Here is a 13923-nt window from a genome sequence, read left to right as displayed (position 1 = left end):
GGTGCAACAGCTGAAGGCCATGTTTAAGCAAGTAGATYAGAAGCTAGAAGGGCTGTGACTCATGAAGCAGAGATATACGAGAAGGAATGTATTTAACATGAGCAAAATGACTGCACTCATCTTTGGCACTCACCTCGCTAGCGTCAGGACTATAGTTTAAGGACAGGGATGTATGTGTGCTACTCCTCCTCCCCCATCATGCATATATTTTACCTGAGGTGCAYGAGATGAAAATCTCATTCCCTTTCTTCTCCTCCCTCTTTCCTCCTTCGTTACATACTTTTCTTGCAAAGTTGAGGTCACGTTTTAGTTTATAAAGCAGCACCCCTGCTTCTGAGGAGAGGAGGAGAGATGAACACAGGGAAGCCTGTCTCAGAGGTTTCCTGTCTTTCTCTACTGCTCCATCAGCTGGGAGGGCCAGAGGTGGCCAGCTCCATCTCAGCCCCCTGCTCTGTGCATCCCGRGGCTCTCTTGTCCACTTGTCTCCCCTAGCTCCTCTCACGGTTGGGAGATGCTGCAGATGTTCCCAATTCTCGTTCTTCAGAGCCACGCGTGAGGCGGCTGCGTGGAGCCGAGGACAGAGCCTAGCYGGTCCTTTCAGATGCTGACACAGCCCTGCTTTGTCGTGCTCCAACTGCTCATTAACAGCTTCCGGCTTTTGGCAATTTCTAGACGCGCTTTCAGTGATGTCCTGCCAAGATTTTAACAAGGGGCTCCCACAAATCTGCCTCCTCCTCCGGCTGCTACGAACCCCACCGGCCCAGAGAGGCCAAYGCGTGGACTGTGGAGGAGTGCAGGGATGGGGGAACTGTTCCTTTGGGGGGTTCTTTCCTGTTTAAAGCTTTTTTTTTTTCTTTTAATTTCCTGGCAAGGGAGGGACACAGCACCTTGAAGCAAAAAAGCTTGTAGGTTCCTGTAGAGAGACAGGACATAACACAGAAACATTGGGAGTCCCAGCAGAAAAATACTCCCACTGCAGAGCTCTCCCTCCTGAAAGGCTTATCCCTTGMAATTGTTATATTTGGACTAGAATAACCAGCCACTCGCCAAGAGGCAAAAGAAGTGGTTTTCTCTGAGCATTTGGGGACCCGAAGGGGCAAGGTCCTCTGGTGGAAGTGATTGACCCCACCAGTCTATGTATATATGACAGAGGCAACCTCAGCTTTCAGACCCAGATTCTGCAGCGACATCTGCACCAGTTGGTTATGCTGATTAACATCAGGGGCAAAGCTGGTTTTGCACCATGAGGGCACCTTTGAACTTCCAGGCATTTTGTGGCTTTCAGCTTGGACTGCACCAGCCCTTCAAGCATGATCTCTCTGGTTAGCTGGGGTCGATCAGTTTGATAGAGCCTTTCAAAGTGTTATATTTCTGAAAGGTTTTTCCCCMAAAATTTATGTCAGACAGTGGACTGCTATCCCCCACCTCAAGAAAACAGTATATTAAAAAAAAAAAACCAAAAACCACACACCTCCTTGAAAGTCACATGAAATTACCACAATCCCTACTCCTTTCCAAGCGCAAATGGCTCATGTATCATGACATACTCAAATAAAGCAAAAATTAACAYGAAAAAGAACTTCCTTTTAAGAACTTAATTAAGAACTTCTTTCCTTCTTTTCTTAACAACTACTACCAGGACTATCAGGAGCCCAAGCAAGTTTYGAAACCAGAGTATGTCAGGTGTCAGATTTGTTGCGAAAGTCTTACCCTGCAGAAGTACAAGGAGATGATTCTTCCATCCGCAGGTAGCTGGGATTTGCAAGCAGCACACTTGAAGATGGGAAAACAGGAGAGCTCATTTTCCAGCTCATTTTCCAAAATCATCCCACAAAATGGAAATAAAAATAAGCAATGACAATTATTTTTCGGCATTATAAAGCTAGGCTTGAATACCTTCCAAAGCAGGCAGGTCTTCTTGAGCATCAAGCATTGCCATCTGCTCCATAGAAATAATCTATACAAGGCAAAAGGTACCAAGGAGCCTTTCTGGAGGAGAAGAATGGAAAAAAAAATCATATTTAAAGGCAGATTAATTAATTATTTTAATTAGTGCGGGTTATTTGCAGACTTTTTTTCCCTAATTTGAATCCTCTCCTTTCCTTTTTATAGTTATTTATGACAAGCACTCGTAACTTCTTCAGGCTTATCTTAGCTTTGAGTAAGGTATCAGCTTTGGCAGCTGTGCTGGTCTCAGGATTTACCTATGTCCTTCCTCCTTCTCCACTGGCTCAGACAAGAGATGGTCAGGAAGGACCAAGCTCGTGAGCTCTCCTTCTGTTTTATTTGCTGCTGTTGYTGTTTTGAGGGCCGTTTTWCACCYCTGTTTGTGCAGGACAGTGAGATGTGAGCAAGCCACATGCTTTTCTTGACAGTTGTCAGACCAGCTGCCAAAATGATTAAATCTCCTTCTAGATGGGCTGTACTTCCTCTTGCACATCCCCTTCAAACTGTTAGTTACCCTCACATTAATGGAACTGAATTACAAACCAAAGACCTTTGGGACACAGGGAGGATGTTTTGCCTTGGAGCAGCAGTGGGCAGAAAATCCTTTGAGGTCTGAAAAGCATGAGGTAAATTAGAGCAGGGGCTTTGCTCTGGCTGGTGGTGACCATGTGAAGCAGGGGGCACATGTGGCAAAAGCAGGGAGGGCTGCAGGCTCTGGACTGAGCAATTGAAATGAATAMGTTTTTAAATGGTTTCCCAGCTGTAAGATGCACATAATTGTGGCTTTCCTTCATCTGGGAGGCTTCAAGAGCGGATGGTTGATAAGGGGTTCATACCAGCAAAGGCAGAAAAACACAAGGCAGGGTATCTGGTTTCAGTCTGTCCTTACCCGCAGCATTAGATCTGATTTTGGCCTTCTCCCCCACTCCATGCACACAATTATCTGAATTCCTTTCTCCGCTGCTTCCTCCCTTCTGAAGTCTTGCAGACAGAGCCTTGTGCCTTTTACGCAAGAGCTGCAGTCACGGGTTGCTCTAGGACCAGCCGCCAACAGRAGCCTTCTCCTTTCAGGTCCACCTCTTGCCCAAGCAGCTATCTGTGCCACAGCCACAAAACCCAGCACTTTTGGGAGGGCTGGAAGCAGCCATGGCTCTCAAATAAGCTTCTCAGTCCTCCCCTTGGATTGTCACTCACTGGCTTTTCCCCCAGGAAAGTGCATGCAGCTCCTTGCTAAGAGAGGTCTTGCTGCTGCTAAGAGCTATGGTCCTTATCTTCAGAAAGTTGCACTCGGGGCCAGCCAAATAGAAAAATATTTTAAATCTCAAAGATATGCTATTGTCTACCTTGGCTCTGGGGGCAGCTGACAAATCCTTAAGATAATTTGAGAATATCCCTCTGCGAGGTGCTGATCCAGCCAATGCCTGCAGCATGTGTAGCTTTGYGTACACTGTATGCATAACAGCAGGCCCTTTCTCCCTTTGCCTTTGCTATAAAAATACTTGAGCATATAGAAAGTATGTGTAAACACACGCAAACAGAACTTATGTGTGCGTGCAGCGTTTTCCCATCCTTAAACAGAACAGATTGAAGTTTTCATAAACACACCTAAAGATTTGATAAATTCAGTTCAARCTTTCTGAGTGTTTCAATTTGATTTTAACCTTTTTGTGATAAGTTACATTTATACGTAAAAAAAAAATCAGTGTGGAAACTACAGAATTGAAAATTTCTCTGATATCAAGCCTTATATTCCCCTTAGTGGCAACCTGTTGATTGACACAGCAACAGTTTCTCTAGAAAATTGTTGAGGAGGGGTCTGTTTACRTACCTGGAAGCAAGAAAGTGATCAAATCTGAGCAAAACCAGGTACTGTTGTGGTCAAAATTTTCTGTTAGGAGATACATTTCCCACAGCTCATATTTGTTGCAGCTAGAAGCTAGTGAAGAAGGGTTGGCTGTTAAAYGTGTCTTCTGAACTGAGTTGCTTCTCATGCTCCAAGATCTTAAAAAATTAATGGSGTAGCCTGGGAAGGACAGAGAGGTCCTACATGATATGGTGTGTTTCTTCAGGCAGGAGAGAGGCATCCCACTTGGGGAGCTAAGGAGATGTGCTGGTTTGCGCTACGCTGGCAACACGGGCTCCTACCACGCTTTGAGCAAGCCTGGTTTATTTGGGTGCATCTCAGCGTGCTGCTCGGGAGTCCAGTTCCCCTACAAGAAGCCACCACGCACCTTGCATCCACCCTAGCACATTCCTGCTGCTCCATAGCGGCTGGAAGATCAGCTGGACGTAGTGGCACTAGGATAAAATCCAAGCCAAAACAATTCCTTATGCTTCCTGCCATAGGACTGCTTCATATGGCTCACAGAAGCGCTCGCCCTGTGCATGATTGGAAGACGAATTCGGGAGGCTCAGAACTAGGTCAAAACAAACTTAATTTCCTCCAGGTCCAGGTGGGATGCTGCTTTTCCAACYAGGCAATTCACATTCCGCCTTTCAGCTTTCAACCCGCGGCCATGGCAGCCTCCAACGTGCAGTCCAAGGGAAGTTTTTATCATTTTGGAGAGAGGCTGTTTTCCACTTCCCCCTGCTCCAAAACAGCTGGGCCGTTTTTGCGTAGACTCCAGAAAACAAAAACAACAAGAAAGAGGAATCACCTTCAGGCATGGAAAATTTTCAGCTCAAAAAGCACAAGTTTCAAAAGGTTATGAGCAGATAAAAAATAAAACACAGGAAGCTGGAAGGCAAAGCTTACAACCTGACCCTTAATATCATGCTTGGTACTTGCAAGATGCTTTTTAGAAGCAGCCACCGCAGAGACAGCTGGAAGCAATGGTCCCCATTCCACTGAGCTCGGAATTGGGCGAGCCTAAGGGCTGTTTTTGGGGTGCATGGTGGTAACTGCTAAAGCTAAAGCATCACATGTAGGCACCATGACCATGCTGGTAACCCCACGTTAGCCAGGTTAGATGATTTCTGTGTAACCAGCATGTCTATCCCGAGTAGCTCTGRGCCCTTCATGTTGCCAATTAGGCCTTAGTGCCCTTGGCTGGCAAATCTGGGGCTGAGCTGAATCCCAGGCCCTGGGGAGAGCAGGGACACGCTCTCGTGAGCCCAGGTGTCAGCCCCAAGCAAACCCCTGGTAACCAGGAGGCTCTTGTGGCCAGAACTAGGCCGAATTCAGGCCTTCTAGCCAAAAAATCAAGACTCTGAGATTTGTTTTCCCCACCAGATTGCCATTTCCTAGCCTAAAAAAAAGAACAATCAATTTTCAGGAGCTGTTTGCTTTAGCATTTCAAAAATTCACGTCAGGGCATGCTGACCTTTTCTCTCTGGAGGCACAAACACGKATGTCTCATGTCATGTTTTGCACTGCTTGCTCTTGTGTCCCCAAGCACAGCAATACACAGGCAGCACAAGCAGGGAGGTTGGGCTTACTGCGGGCATGACATAATACAAAAGTTCAACTCGCCACATTTATTTATTTTGGAAATTAATATGGGCAGTTGCTCCTTACTGCTGGCTGAAGCRCTTTACTGCTTTTCTGGAGCAGAGCATCCCCTTTTGTGCTGAAATCTAGTGGGGTGGACTGGGCTATTCCAAAATAACTTGCCTACATCACATCATGCCTTCTCTTTAAAAACATATAGAGAGGCTCCAGTGCTGAAAATAATATATGTAAAAACAGCTAGAGAAATTGCTGCCTCACGTTACAGAGAACCTGACATTTCTTATGCTCTGAGAAGGGGAGACTAGCTGGCCTTTATACTAGGGTGTTATCTCCAAGCCCCAAGACTCAGAAGCGTTGGTCATAAGAATCCTCAGGTGAAACCTGCTTCCTAATCCAAACAGTTACACTCCAGACACCATCAGGAAATAGGGACAGGGACTGACTGGGAGCAGAAAGCCCTGCAGCTTCTCCTAGGGCAGGCAAATTGAGTCCTGAGCTGACAGTCTTCTGGAAGGAGAAAATACTCCTACTAGTCCCTAACAGCATAAGGTCTTGATCATCAGCATGACCCAGATCTACGATGAACTAAGTAGTCTTTTGTCCTATGTTTTCCTGCATTTTTCTCTTCTGCTTAGTGTCACTTTGCAAGGATGAGCTTCCAGGTGATGGTGATGGGGACAGCAGGCTGAGTTTCTTTGGGGCTTTCTCTTGGTCTGGTTTAACATATGTTTCTTTGCTGCATGTTTAGTTCCTGGGAAGGAAGAACAATCTACCTAATCACATTAGGCATCTCTACTGCTCTCCATCCTGGCCCATGGGTACCCTCTCCATGCAAGCGACCAGAGTGTGTAGAAAAGCAGCCTCTGAAGTAAACATCTCATTAAAATGAATGGTTTGGAGACACTTACAGAGCATCATCAGCCCTTGGGAATAGATGGSAATCCCCTTGCCAGTGTGCCAACAGACAGGGATGAGGTCTCAGTTTTGATTCGTACCTTGTTCCTCTTCCCCAAGATTAAGGAGAACGAGGAGGAAACAGTCTATAAACTCAGTGACTGCAGAAATCAGTAACAGCTGATGCAGGGGCCCTGGGTGACCTGGAGCCTGGTGGCAGYGGTTTGGGCTAGCCAAAGCCTGTGTGGGTCAAGGGAGGCCAGGTCCCTTGCCCCACGCACGCCCAGCCACCCTGCAGCCTCCACATGGAGCTGCCTGTTGGGGACCCTGCTCCTCCAGGAGGTCCTGGGACCTTCCCTTGGGCTGCCAGGAGCCCCTGAGGGAGGTGCCAGCACTTGGGTGGATGCTGGAGCTTGGGCACCGTTCCAGGGAGGCAGCTGCCAGATGGGGACTGCTGCAATTCATAAAACCGGCCTTAGGCACCTCAGCTCTGCTGGGATGACATTTCAGGCAGCRGGATCCTCCCTGTACCCTGCCCGCTACCCACTGGATTGCTGGAAGCAATCTCCCTGAAAAAGAAGCTGCTCACCACAAATCAAGCATGACAGGCTTTTCTACCAGAAATAAGGAATAAGTATTTTTGACATCCCCTAACTAACTGAAAAAAAAAAAAAAAAAGAGAGAGTTTTTTTTTCTTTCTTATTCCTCTTGCACTCTTGACCATGTTATGGAAATGATTTAAACCCCTGTGTAACCAAACCCAGACCTAATCCTGTATAAGTGAGAACCTCAGGGACCTGTTGCAAAATTTCCTGTGATCGGGTCCCCGCTGTTGCTGCCGCTTTACATCAAGTCTCCTGCTCTCAGTTGCCGTGATTTCCATGCTGTTCGCCAGGTTTGGGGACCAAAGCAAAAAAATGAAGAGTGGCAGGCTCTCAATTTACTACACATGGGTCTGTGCCACCACAGAAAACAGAAAAAAAAAACAGAAAAAAAAAAAAAAAAAAAAAAAAAAAAAAAAAAAAAAANAAAAAAAAAAAAAAAAAAAAAAAAAAACACCAAACCTGTACGTGAACTGGGACTAATAATGAGTTATCAGCTCCATCCCAGCCGGTCAACTTGGAAGAGAAAGGGCTTGGAGACCAAAGGTACTCCATTTGTGGGAGGCTTTTCGCTCAGCATATCAGAGAATATTATAATTTGGAGCACATAGCAGTCGTACCTACATGGAGGACACAGCAGTCATAGGCAACTGTGTTTACAGCCTTGCAGAGCTGTCCCTCACCCCTGACTTCAGGCAGGCTTCCTGCCATGCAAGCAGGCCGCCCCCCAGCTATCGTCCCTCTCCCCACAGTGAAATCTGCTATGGGCTGTGCTGTACTTTCTTAAGAAAGCTGCCCATAAATCCATTCCTAGTCACTTAGCTGTCATAGAAAACCCACAGCAGAGCCACAACTGAGCCAGGCCTGCAGGATTTCGTTACGAAACTTGTTTGGGTCCAGCTCACAGGAGCAGAGCTGAGAAGTGCCTCAGGAGTAGCTGCCAGCTGAATATATTAGCAGGCTTTGAAGAACGCCTTGCTGAGCTCCTCTGGGATTAAAGGATCATAAACATCAAGCATGACCTTGGGAGGGTCCATCAGAGCATGAAAATAGTACAGAAAAGCTCTCTATAATTTAACAGTGCATGAAGCCAGAAGGACCCAGTTGATTCCTTTTTATAACTTCTGAGATCAACAGAGCAGTGCTTGTCCCCTTGCTGTACAGGGAGTTGGGAGATTAGAGCCAACAGGTCTGCGTGCAAGGCACTGGGTTTGTTGAGACACGTTGAGTTTGGCTTCACTCCCTACTTCTGGGCATGGCCCCCATTGCTGTAGGTACAAGTGCCCAGCTCCTCTGCCTTGAGTTGGCCTCTTCAGAAAGACAGGGCAGGAGGAAGCAGCCACTGGGAAGAATTTGCAGTGGTGCTGGCAATAGGCAAAGTGGATTAAAGACCATATTCTCAGGGCAGCATCTCTCCCCCTCATCTGAGTTAATCCTCCTCCTACAAGACTCAAAAACCGAGTCTTGCGAGCAAGCCCACACAATATCAAGGACCAGGTTTGTGAGAATCACAAGTCATATTCAGAGCACAATTTCTCCAACATACATAGCTATCTATGAAGCAAACTGAGAAGACACTAAAGTCCTCTCACCTTACTAAGCTCCATATGGGATCAGCAAAGGTTTCTAGCACTGTACTCCTCTATCTGAGGCATCTAAAGGGTGTAACTAAGAATGAGGATGGTGGGGAGATGGATGAAGACACCACTCACCTTGTTATTTCTCTGTCCGCCATCATAATCCACACCTCTTGCCATCAATGTGTGTTCCTCATGCAGCAAGGAGATGCCACCAATGCCACCAACATCTCTTAACCATTTGTGTGTTTTCAAAATTGCTGCTTACAATCAGATTCTCAGAAGAGGTCAGCATGCAACATCCTTAAGGCCAATGTAAGAAGAAACACAGGTAGTACTTCGCTGTTCTCAGTTGTGACTTCAGGATATGATTCACAAACGTACACACCAAACCCCAAATCCAAACCATACTTTCACACAGAGCAAAAGATAGAGGAGAGCAAAAGTAATAAAGGAACATTTAGCTTATTTTTTGTGCAATTATGATTGAGTCCTGTCTAAGCACTGCTGCACAAGATGGCATGTAGATCAGCTGCACCAAAAGCGAGTGGCTTTTGGGCTATTTTAAGTAATTTCCAGAGGATCTTAATGATTCCACACTATAAAAGGAGCAGAAGATAATGTTGCTTGGTCTAATTTATTAACTGCATATCACCAGAAGAAAAATATATATATAAAAAGAATCTTTCCCCGAGAGGCATATTGCCTGAGGACTCTTATCATTTACTCCCCAGGAGTATTTGATTGCATCATATCTGTTTTGAGTTAATCAATGCAGACSGGGTGCTCCTAGGGACAACAGTTCTGATTACTTACTGTGAGGGTGGAAATGACTTCCAGTGGAGAAATGGCTTTTTATTATTACTATGTACTTTTTTTTTCCTCCAAACAGTTTTTCTTTCCCCACAGTTTCACCCACAATGAGTGCACCAGTCAGCTTCATAAGAATGCAAGGTCATTTTCACAAGGAATTGTGACAATTCTGAGAGGTCCAAGAGGACAATTAAAAAAATTAATCTACACAGTTAGCAGCAGCTTGGCAGTTTGTCTCAACAGAACTGATCAGCCTTCGTTTTTGGCAGAGTTCAGTGCTGGCTCCAATTTGTGATGACTTGCCCTGCGGTCGCGGTGCAGCAGGGACCAGCAGGCCAGCAGCGCCRTCTTGGTGTGAAGAGGGCTCCCTCGGCCCAAGACAGCAGGGAGGCAACARCAAGGGCTGATCACTAGACGTTATCCAAGAGGAGACTAAAGAACAGGCACATCTGCCCACGYTTTTGCCCCTGGCAGGGCTGGATTGAAAACTTGAATTATAGGAGGAGACCTAGGAGAGCCAAGCCAGTGCCCAGGGGCCTAGCAGTAATGCTCTTGCCAGGTACACCATGCTCATTCATCTCACTGTAAGGGGGAGGCCAAAATTCCCTTTTAGCACTGAGCTACTGTGAAATTCCCATTTTTCCACTTGGCCAGAGCCAAGAGAACTGCTCGGGAACAGAAAGGAGCAGTGAGAACCAGATGCCAGCATTAGAGTAGTGGGCCAGACTCAGGTGTCTTACTCGAGGTTAAAGACTACAATTTGCAAACTGCCAGCTTTGCGCTAAGAGCAGCCTTGTCCCAAGCAAGTCTTGGATGGGGCTTTAAAAAAATTAGGAGAAATAGGTCAGCTAACTCTTAGGGCAGTTTTTATCCAATTTCAGCTTGTTTGATAAGGCAGACAGATTCAGAAAAGATCAGGACACAGCAGTTTGTTGTGCAGTTGATGGGGAGCACCTTCTCCTCCTCCTTCTTGTTGGGGAGGATTGTTTAATCCCTTAAGAACTACTGAAGCAAAAAAATCTTTTCCTGGTATCTTCCTCTGACTGTTGTCTTTCCTGAATGCCTCTCCTAGAGCTGCAGCAGTGTGAGCATTAAGAAAGGGCCAGTCGCCCATCGGGCGTGCGTATGCACAACCAGTGCTGCTCACACACAGAGAGCATTTAAGCTTTCCTAAGTGGTCCTGGGCAGCCTGTCAAGCCCTGAACTCGTCTGCAGAATGTGGTTGTAATTAGATAATTAATAACTTCGAGAAGGAAACGAAAGGAAATAAGCTAAATGGAAGCTTTCCTTAGTGGGAGGAAATAATTATATCTCCTTTTTGATATATGAGCTGAGCTGGTTTTCTGAGGGCAGAAACGGCATCTTGCATGAAAAGCCATCCCACCCCCAAGCTAGCTGGGACATCCCATGGGTGCTGCTGGGTTGCAAAGGTCCCACCAGCCCACAAAGGAGCAGCAGCAGGTTGCTGCAGACGATCGGAGCAAGCCTTGCAAATATAAAGGCTCCCAGTTGTGTAGCCTGAGTCTTGTCACATCCCAGTGAGCAGAGCRGAGTTGGAGAGGAGTGGGCTGCAAGAAGCTATATGGAAAACAGGGAGTTAGCAGAACTCAGGGGGGTCAAAGAGGCAGCTGGAAGCACATGGACTTTTTGACAGATGCGGCTACACATACAGAGCTTGAAAGCAATTGTTTAGGTTATGTTTTGGTGGGTTTTCTTTTTTTTTGGACGTGCTTAGTGTTACCCCAGGATGGAAAGAAAACATATTCATTTCCTGTGGGGTTTGCCTGATTTTGCAGGATGGGCCGAGAGCYGCTGTGGGTGGGATTTCCTGCACTGCCTCTTGGACACCTCACTGGGCTCCACGGGAGTCGGTGGGAGCTCCGTGCTAAGCGCAGCGCAGAGCTGGCAGCGCCGCTAGGACCCAACAGCCCATCTTCCCATTTTAGCTGCTAAGGAGGCCACGTGGGCTGTTTCTGCTGCTTTAGGGCTTCCCTGGCTGCCAGGGAATGAGGATGGCACAACAGGCCTTCAGCTCCACACCGAGGCAGTGCCGAAAAGCACGGCTTTGGCACCAAAAAAGCTTTGCTTTAGAAATGGCAGAGAAGGCACACGCGGAGGTCTAGCACTTACAGGGGCGAGAGAATAACTGCGCTTTTGCACATTCATCAAAAGGGAGACCTGATTTTTACCCTGTGCCTACACAGTGCTGTGACCAGGGGCAGGTTTTAGCACTCAGGCATGGGCTTTCCCAAACCGTGGCCTCAATCTGTACAGGAAAGGCGCTTATGAGAAAAGGCCGCTCAGAAAGATGTCCACTATATTTATTTTTCTTTTCTTTTCCTTTGTTTTCCTCCAGACTGTCCAGTGTCTGAGACTGAAGTGGAATTGGGATGTATCCAAGCTTGTAGCTTCTGAAACCTTAACAACCTCAAGTAAACTGGTCCAAAAGACCCCTCTTGACCTCCCGAGCTCTGAACTCCTGCAGAGCACTCAGACTGAGCAGAAAAGCAGCACCGACGCTAACGGTCTGAAACTTTGCAACATCTCTCCCCAAGTGACTGACCAAAGAGAAAAGAGAAGCAACATTCCTGGTCTTCGTTGTTGTTGCGTGTGTTTTTGTCCATGTGTTTGGTTTTATTTCTATTTCTTTTTCTGAAAAATCTTAATTCAGGAATACATTTAAGAGAAATCTTTGGGTTCGGATTTTACTTTTCCTTAGCTGTATACTTTTTTTTTTCCTATTTTTTTTTTAACATTAAAAACCTGATTTCCTGTACAGTAATGTCAAAACTGGACCAAGGCTCTCAGAGAGAAAAAAAAAAAAAAAGAAAAAAAAAAAGGCAAAGGAAAAACCCATGGTGTCCCCAGCTCCCTGCATGATTTGTTTCAAGTAAAGCCTGGATTACAGACTACCCTCCACACTCTTCCTCTTCCTTATTGCTCCATGACTTGCTACCGCTAACTCCCCCTTTTTCTTTTTTTTTTTTTTTTCCTATTCCAGTGTATATGTTGCTTATTTGTTTTATTTATTGAGATATTTTTAACGAGCTAAGAGACTGCAATGTCGCTGTGTATACTGCTTCTCTTGCCAATAAAAATAAAGATGTCATGCAGCTACTGGGGGTTATTTGATTTACATTCTGACTGCAAAGCTCGGAGCAGAAGCCGCGGAGCAAAGCGACTTCCATACGCCCTGCCAACGTTTAAGCACTCACTGAGTTGACCAAAATCAACTTCCCAGGTAGGGAATGGTGCATAGCAGCATGGTGCATATCTAAAGCATATTAGATCAGATCAGCATCATTTTCTGTGCTCAGGCCTCAGCCCATTTTCAACCACGGTCTAGGGTGAGGTGGGAGTAATTGGTTCCTTGACTTGCATCACTGCTAATGAGTGATGAGGGAGTGCTGGGGGCAACATTTGCCATTCTGCAGCACTGCTGCCCTATGCCAAAAGCAGAGGGTTTTAGCTAAGCAGAAAGCCATGTTCCTCAGTGCACACGGATCCACAAGGAATCAGACAGCAGATATAAGAGAAAACAGATTTGCTGCTCTGCTCTTCCTTCCCACTCACCTTGCACCCTGGTAACAAACACTGTGGGCTCCTCTCCCGCTCGCTGACCTTCCTCCAGCGCCTTGCAGAGGCTCTTCGGACTGTCGGTAATACACATGCTGAAGCCAGGTTTCAATTTCCAGGTCATAAATAATGTGCTTAAAAAGAAATCATTCTGAAAAAGAAAAAAAAGTCCTTTAAAGAACAATCGTTGTGGATCTGGAAACATGGGGATAAATTATCCTAAATGACCTTTTGTTCTCACACTCCTTCCCTGCCGGATTAACAGCAGCCCCAGTTAACTGGAGAGCATCTGGGTTGAAACACGGGGGTGACAGAGAGAGATTGATTAAACAGCTGGCCCCTCGCGAGGGCAGTTTGGGAGCCTCCCTGTCCCCTGCAGGAATTATCRATTCCACTTTGCAAAGCGAGAGACAAACCAGATCTTTGGGAGAAAGATCCGCTCAGAAATTGGCAGGAATGAGGAATGGGAGGGCGGGAAGATGGTGAAGAGTGATCAGCGGTGGGAAAGCAAGCAACACTGGGGGGTCTGAAGCCATCAGAAAATAAATTGTATCACAACATTGAAACCAGCATCAGAGGAAAAGCATTTTAACATGCCAAACTGAGACCGTACATGTGCATATTAAATGCATTAATTGTGTGATAGGATTCAGAACTCAAAAGCCAAATGTTGCAAAGGGTAAAATAGATCAGCTCCATTAGGAGCCTTTATTTGGCTCCAGCAGAGCCAAAAATACCATTGGGGAAGGTGAATTTAATATATGTCATGCAGAATCACAGTGAACAGAACTATTTTCCTGGGGGGAGAGGGTAGGGGACATACAGCTTCTGTAGATTCTGCATTTTTGTGAACCTTTAATGAAGCTCCAGACTGCACAAGGAATGAAATTTTCCAAACATGGAAACCTACAYCCAGCTTTGGCTGCATTAGTGGCATTTCAGAGGAGCCCATCATGCTAACTTGCTCCCCCAGGACTTTCCCAGAAGCAGGAGGAGATGGTCAGACCTGCCCAAGCTACAAAGTACTTGTGTTTAGCTGCCTCTGCAATGGTTGCAGCGGAGC

General features: G+C 46.2%; 1 protein-coding gene across 1 annotated transcript in view; it reads left to right on the top strand.

Moving 5' to 3' along the window:
* The window catches only part of TWIST2 (twist family bHLH transcription factor 2), a 33084-nt gene extending 21085 nt beyond the window's left edge, over positions 1 to 11999 (top strand). Inside the window, exon 2 of the mRNA XM_026033743.1 lies at positions 11641 to 11999. The gene's annotated coding sequence lies outside the window, so the exon portion shown is untranslated. The remainder of the gene's footprint in view (positions 1 to 11640) is intronic.
* The last annotated feature ends 1924 nt before the right edge of the window (positions 12000 to 13923 follow it).

The sequence above is a fragment of the Nothoprocta perdicaria genome, unplaced genomic scaffold (assembly GCF_003342845.1).
Source record: "Nothoprocta perdicaria isolate Ctin4 unplaced genomic scaffold, notPer1 scaffold_132, whole genome shotgun sequence".
NCBI lineage: Eukaryota > Metazoa > Chordata > Aves > Tinamiformes > Tinamidae > Nothoprocta > Nothoprocta perdicaria.
Note: the sequence above shows the minus strand (reverse complement) of the source record. Positions and strands in the feature narration are given on the sequence as shown.